Below are 7,161 nucleotides of genomic sequence, written 5' to 3' on the forward strand. Positions count from 1 at the left end.
GCCCAGTGCGGCAAGGGCTTCACCAACTCCACCAGGCTGCTGATACACCAGCGCATTCACACCGGTGAACGCCCATACACCTGCGCCCAGTGCGGCAAGGGCTTCACCCAGTCCAACAGCCTGCTGGTTCACCAGCGCAGCACCCACACCGGCGAGCGCCCCTTCACCTGTGCACAGTGCGGCAAGGGCTTCACCAACTCCAGCAGCCTGCTGGTTCACCAGCGCAGCACCCACACCGGCGAGCGCCCCTACACCTGCGCCCAGTGCGGCAAGGGCTTCACCAACTCCACCACGCTGCTGATACACCAGCGCATCCACACCGGCGAGCGCCCCTACACCTGCGCCCAGTGCGGCAAGGGCTTCACCCAGTCCTCCATCCTGCAGAATCACCAGAGCACCCACACTGGCGAGCACCCTTACACCTGTGCCCAGCGCGGCAAGGGCTTCACCAACTCCGACCACCTGCTGGTTCACCAGCTCACCCACACCGGCGAGCGCCCCTTCACCTGCGCCCAGTGCGGCAAGGGCTTCACCCGCTCCAGCCACCTGCAGAGGCACCAGCTCACCCACATCGGTGAGCGCCCCTACACCTGCGCCCAGTGCAACAAGGGCTTCACCAACTCTGGCGCCCTGCTGGTTCACCAGCGCACCCACACCGGTGAGCGCCCCTACACCTGCACCCAGTGCAACAAGGGCTTCACCAACTCTGGCGCCCTGCTGTTTCACCAGCGCACCCACACCGGCGAGCGCCCCTACACCTGCGCCCAGTGCGGCAAGGGCTTCACCTCCACCAGGCTGCTGATACACCAGCGCATCCACACCGGTGAGCGCCCATACACCTGCGCCCAGTGCGGCAAGGGCTTCACCCAGTCTACTCACCTGCTGGTTCACCAGCGCACCCACACCGGCGAGCACCCCTACACCTGCGCCCAGTGCAACAAGGGCTTCACCCAGTCCAGCAGCCTGCAGAAGCACCAGCGCACACACACCGGCGAACGCCCCTACACCTGCGCCCAGTGCGGCAAGGGCTTCACCCGCTCCAACAGCCTGCAGAAGCACCAGCGCACACACACCGGCGAGCGCCCCTACACCTGCGCCCAGTGCGGCAAGGGCTTCACCCAGTCCTCCAACCTGCTGCTTCACCAGCGCACCCACACCGGTGAGCGCCCCTACACCTGCGCCCAGTGCGGCAAGGGCTTCACCCGCTCCAGCAGCCTGCAGAGGCACCAACGCACCCACACCGGCTAGCGCCCCTACACCTGTGCTTAGTGCGGCAAGGGCTTCATCTGCTCCACCAGGCTGCTGTCCCACCAGCGGATTCACACCGGTGACAGTCCCGTCCCCAGCCCGGTGTGTGGAGAGAGCTCTGCCATGGACTCCCACGCCCTGTCTCACCAGCACGTACACACCAGTGGCCAGCCCTACGACTGCCCGTACTGCGGTGAGGTGAGAATTTAGAAGATTGAGGGGGGATCTTATAGAAACTTACAACATTCTTAAGGGGTTGGACAGGCTGGATGCAGGAAGATTGTTTCCGATGTTGGGGAAGTCCAGAACAAGGGGTCACAGTTTAAGGATAAGGAGGAAATCTTTTAGGACCGAGATGAGGAAAACATTTTTCACAGAGAGAGTGGTGAATCTCTGGAATTCTCTGCCACAGAAGGTAGTTGAGGCCACAGTTCGTTGGCTATATTTAAGAGGGAGTTAGATGTGGCCCTTGTGGCTAAAGGGATCAGGGGGTATGGAGAGAAGGCAGGTACAGGATACTGAGTTGGATGATCAGCCATGATCATATTGAATGGCGGTGCAGGCTCGAAGGGCCGAATGGCCTCTTCTCCTGCACCTATTGTCTATGTTTCTATGCCATTAGCTTTCTTCACTGCCTGCTGTACCTGCATGCTTACTTTCAGTGACTGATGTAACAGTACACACAGATCTCGTTGTACTTCACATTATCCTAACCTGACACTATTTGCATAAACAGTGCTGGAGTAACACCTTACACTTCCTTATCTCTGTGCCTCCCTCTCAGTCTGAAGAAGGTTCCTTCACTCCAGCGATGCTGCCTGATCCGCTGAGTTACTCCAGCACTCTGTGAAACGTCACCTATCCATGTTCTCCACAGATGCTGCCTGACCCGCTGAGTTACTCCAGCACTCTGTGAAACGTCACCTATCCATGTTCTCCACAGATGCTGCCTGACCAGTTGAGTTACTCCAGCACTCTGTGAAACGTCACCTATCCATGTTCTCCACAGATGCTGCCTGACCCGCTGAGTTATTCCAGCATTCTGTGAAACGTCACCTATCCATGTTCTCCACAGATGCTGCCTGACCCGCTGCGTTACTCCAGCACTCTGAAACGTCGAGCATAGAAGCTGGGATGTAATGTTAAAATTGTACAAGGCATTGGTGAGACCAATTCTGGAGTATGGGGTACAATTTTGGTCACCAAATTATAGGAAGGATGTCAACAAAATAGAGAGAGTACAGAGGAGATTTACGAGAATGTTGCCTGGGTTTCAGCAACTAAGTTACAGAGAAAGATTGAACAAGTTAGGTCTTTATTCCTTGGAGCGCAGAAGGTTAAGGGGGGACTTGTTAGAGGTCTTTAAAATGATGAGAGGGATAGACAGAGTTGATGTGGATAAGCTTTTCCCACTGAGAGTAGGGAAGATTCAAACAAGGGGACATGACTTGAGAATTAAGGGACAGAAGTTTAGGGGTAACACGAGGGGGAACGTTACTCAGAGAGTGGTAGCGGTGTGGAATGAGCTTCCAGTGGAAGTGGTGGAGGCTGGCAGGTTCGATTTTTTCATTTAAAAATAAATTGCATCGGTATATGGACGGGAAAGGAATGGAGGGTTATGGTCTGAGCGCAGGTAGATGGGACTAGGGGAGAATATGTGTTCGGCACGGACTAGAAGGGCCGAGATGGCCTGTTTCCGTGCTGTCATTGTTATATGGTGGCAAGAACAGGAAAGTAGACTATTATCTGAATGGTGGCCGATTAGGAAAAGGGGAGATGCAGCGAGACCTGGGTGTCATGGTACACCAGTCATTGAAAGTAGGCATGCAGGTGCAGCAGGCAGTGAAGAAAGCCAATGGTATGTTAGCATTCATAGCAAAATGATTTGAGTATAAGAGCAGGGAGGTTCTACTGCAGTTGTACAGGGTCTTGGTGAGACCACACCTGGAGTATTGCGTACAGTTTTGGTCTCCTAATCTGAGGAAAGACATTCTTGCCGTAGAGGGAGTACAGAGAAGGTTCACCAGACTGATTCCTGGGATGGCAGGACTTTCATATGAAGAAAGACTGGATAGACTCGGCTTGTACTCGCTAGAATTTAGAAGATTGAGGGGGGATCTTATAGAAACTTACAACATTCTTAAGGGGTTGGACAGGCTGGATGCAGGAAGATTGTTCCCGATGTTGGGGAAGTCCAGGACAAGGGGTCACACACACAGTTTAAGGATAAGGGGGAAATCTTTTAGGACCGAGATGAGGAAAACATTTTTCACAGAGAGAGTGGTGAATCTCTGGAATTCTCTGCCACAGAAGGTAGTTGAGGCCACAGTTCATTGGCTATATTTATGAGGGAGTTAGATGTGGCCCTTGTGGCTAAAGGGATCAGGGGGTGTGGAGAGAAGGCAGGTACAGGATACTGAGTTGGATGATCAGCCATGATCATATTGAATGGCGAATGGTGCAGGCTCGAAGGGGCCGAATGGCCTCTACTCCTGCACCTGTTGTCTATGTTTCTAACATAATACAACATTATATTGCAGTATGCATTGTATTATAGTGCATTATAGCACATAATACAACACTGGTTTGGCACCTTGCTACTGGCAGTCTTCTCCATTGAGGTCTATGTGAATGAATCCCAGTGTGTGGCGGCCATCTTTGATACTGGCCGTCATCTCCATTGAAGCCCAGGGAGAGGCGGCGGCCATCCTTGATCAGGGCACTTCTTCCATTGAAGGCAATGAGAGGGGCCGGGCCCGGTGACGTTCTACCCCTCCGCGCGATGACGTCCGGCCCCATACGCGGTGACGTTCTGTGCAGGGACGCGCTGACGCAGCGACGTGGCCCCGCCCCCTCCTCCTCCCGCCGCCGCCATCTTGTCGCTTCTCTGCTGGAGTTGAGTCTCACCTTTTCTTCTCCTTTTTCGGCGGATTTACGCTATTTAAGGCGGGTTAACCGCTAGTTAGCGGCTGGTTAGCGCTGACCACACGTGTTGGCCGTCGCTGACCAGTTTAGCCGCGATTTGGGGCCGTTCTGGGGGTTGAATCTCCCAATGTGGAAAAATGCAGCCAAATGTGGCTTTTATCGCCTAATATCGCTAGTTAGGGCTGGTTAACCGCTGGTTAGCAACTGGTTAACGATCACTAAACGTGTTAACCCTCCCTGGCCCGTTTAGAGGCGATTTGGGGCCGTTCTAGGGTTTAATCTCCCAATGTGGTCAAATGTGACTTTTATCGCTAGTTAGGGCGGGTTAACCACTGGTTAGTAGTTGGTTAACGGCTGGTTAACGCTCACCACATGTGTTGGCCGCCGCTGACCAGTTTAGCAGCGATTTGGAGCAGTTCTGGGGTTGAAACTCCCAATGTGGTCAAATGTGGCATTTATCGCCTAGTATCGCTAGTTAGGGCTGGTTAACCGCTGGTTAGCGGCTGGTTATCCCTCACTAGACGTGTTGGCCGTCGCTGACCAGTTTAGCAGCGATTTGGGGCCGGTTTGGTGCTAAAATGGTGAAAACTCACACAAATGGGATTTATCGCTAGTTAAGGCGGGTTAACCGCTAGTTTGCAACTGGTTAGCGCTCACTGGATGTGCTGGCTGTCAGTGGCTGTTTATCAGCGATTTTGGGCCGTTCTGGAGGTAGAATCTGCAAATGTGGCTTTAATAGAAACATAGACAATAGGTGCAGGAGTAGAGGCCATTCGGGTACGAGTTGGGCCGAAGGGCCTCTTTCCAATGCTGTATCACTTTATGACAAAGTGCTGGAGTAACTCAGCGGGTCAGGCAGCATCTGTGGAGAAGATAGACACAAAGTGCTGGAGTAACTCAGCGGGTCAGGCAGCATCTGTGGAGAGTAGGAATGGGTGGCGTTTTGTGTCGACACCCTTTGGTTTAGTTTAGTTTAGAGATGCAGCGCGGAAACAACAGGCCTTTCGGCCCACGGAGTCCGTGCCGACCAGCGATCACCCCGTACACTAGCACTATCCCACGCACATTAGGGACAATTCAGCAATTTTGTGGAGGCCGATTCATCTACAACCCTGAACGTCTTTGGAGGAAACAGGAGCACCCGGAGTGAAAACCCACGCAGGTCAAAGGGAGAACGTACAAACTCCGCACAGACAGCACCCGTAGTCAGGATCGAGCCCGGGTCTCTGGCGGTGAGGCAGCAACTGTACCGCTGCTCCATTGTGCCGCGCAGAATTATATAACGGTTTCCTCCGCCATAAACACACTCAATATGTGCTAGTAATGTCCTGTTTGCCAGCATGTTGACCCTCTGTGTTCCCCTCCTGCAGGGTATAGGAGCCGTTGCTGTGGACGGAGAGACGGGGACGTGAGCGGCCATTGAGGGCGGCCAGGGTGACGGCGAGCCCCCCATCTGCTCGGTGTGCGGGCTGAGCTTTGAGGGTCTGAGCTTCGATGGAGGACCAGATGACGGGGCACAACAAGGAGAAGCGTTATGAGTGCGATGTGTGTGGCAAGGCCTGCCGGAGCCCGAGCGAGCTGGAGGCCCACCAGCGGGTGCACACGGGAGAACGGCCCTTCGACTGCTCGGACTGCGGCAAGAGTTTCAAGACGGCGGATGTCCTGGAGACCCACCGGCGGTTGCACACGGGCGAGAAGCCCTATGGCTGCTCCACATGTGGCGAGAACTTTGCCTTGTTGTCTAGGCTACGGCAGCACCGGCGGTTGCACACGGGCGAGAAGCCCCATGTCTGCTCCACCTGCGGCCAGAGCTTTGCCTTCTTGTCAGCGCTGTGGGTGCACCAGCGGGTGCACAGCAGTGAGCGGCCCTTCACGTGCTCCGACTGCGGCAAAGGCTTCAAGTTGTCCGCGGACGTGAAGGTGCACAGGCGCGTGCACACCAGCGAACGCCCCTACACCTGTAGCTACTGCGGCAAGGGCTTCACCCGGTACAGCGGCCTGCAGAATCACCAGCGCACCCACACCAGCGAGCGCCCCTACACCTGCGCCCAGTGCGGCAAGGGCTTCACCACCTCCACCAGGCTGCTGATACACCAGCGCTCCCACACCGGCGAGCGCCCCTACACCTGCGCCCAGTGCGGCAAGGGCTTCACCCAGTCCAGCAGCCTGCTGGTTCACCAGCGCAGCACCCACACCGGCGAGCGCCCCTACACCTGCGCCCAGTGCGGCAAGGGCTTCACCAACTCCACCAGGCTGCTGATACACCAGCGCATTCACACCGGTGAACGCCCATACACCTGCGCCCAGTGCGGCAAGGGCTTCACCCAGTCCAACAGCCTGCTGGTTCACCAGCGCAGCACCCACACCGGCTAGCGCCCCTTCACCTGTGCCCAGTGCGGCAAGGGCTTCACCAACTCCACCAGGCTGCTGATACACCAGCGCATCCACACCGGCGAGCGTCCCTACACCTGCGCCCAGAGCGGCAAGGGCTTCACCCAGTCGAACAGCCTGCTGGTTCACCAGCGCAGCACCCACACCGGCGAGCGCCCCTTCACCTGTGCCCAGTGCGGCAAGGGCTTCATCTGCTCCTCCAACCTGCAGAAGCACCAGCGCACCCACACCGGTGAGCGCCCCTACACCTGCGCCCAGTGCGGCAATGGCTTCACCACCTCTACCAGGCTGCTGATACACCAGCGCTCCCACACCGGTGAGCGCCCATACACCTGCGCCCAGTGCGGCAAGGGCTTCACCCAGTCGAACAGCCTGCTGGATCACCAGCGCAGCACCCACACCGGCGAGCGCCCCTTCACCTGTGCCCAGTGCGGCAAGGGCTTCATCCGATATGGCTATCTGCAGAAGCACCAGCGCACCCACACCGGCGAGCGCCCCTACACCTGCGCCGAGTGTGGCAAGGGCTTCACCTGCTCCACCACGCTGTTGGTGCACCAGCGCACCCACACCGGCGAGCGCCCCTACACCTGCGCCCTT

At 56.4% G+C, this 7,161-nt stretch overlaps 1 pseudogene; it reads left to right on the forward strand.

Moving 5' to 3' along the window:
* LOC116969573 overlaps positions 1-6,978 on the forward strand; it is an 18,324-nt pseudogene extending 11,346 nt beyond the window's left edge.
* The last annotated feature ends 183 nt before the right edge of the window (positions 6,979-7,161 follow it).

The sequence above is a fragment of the Amblyraja radiata genome, unplaced genomic scaffold (assembly GCF_010909765.2).
Source record: "Amblyraja radiata isolate CabotCenter1 unplaced genomic scaffold, sAmbRad1.1.pri S88, whole genome shotgun sequence".
Lineage (NCBI taxonomy): Eukaryota > Metazoa > Chordata > Chondrichthyes > Rajiformes > Rajidae > Amblyraja > Amblyraja radiata.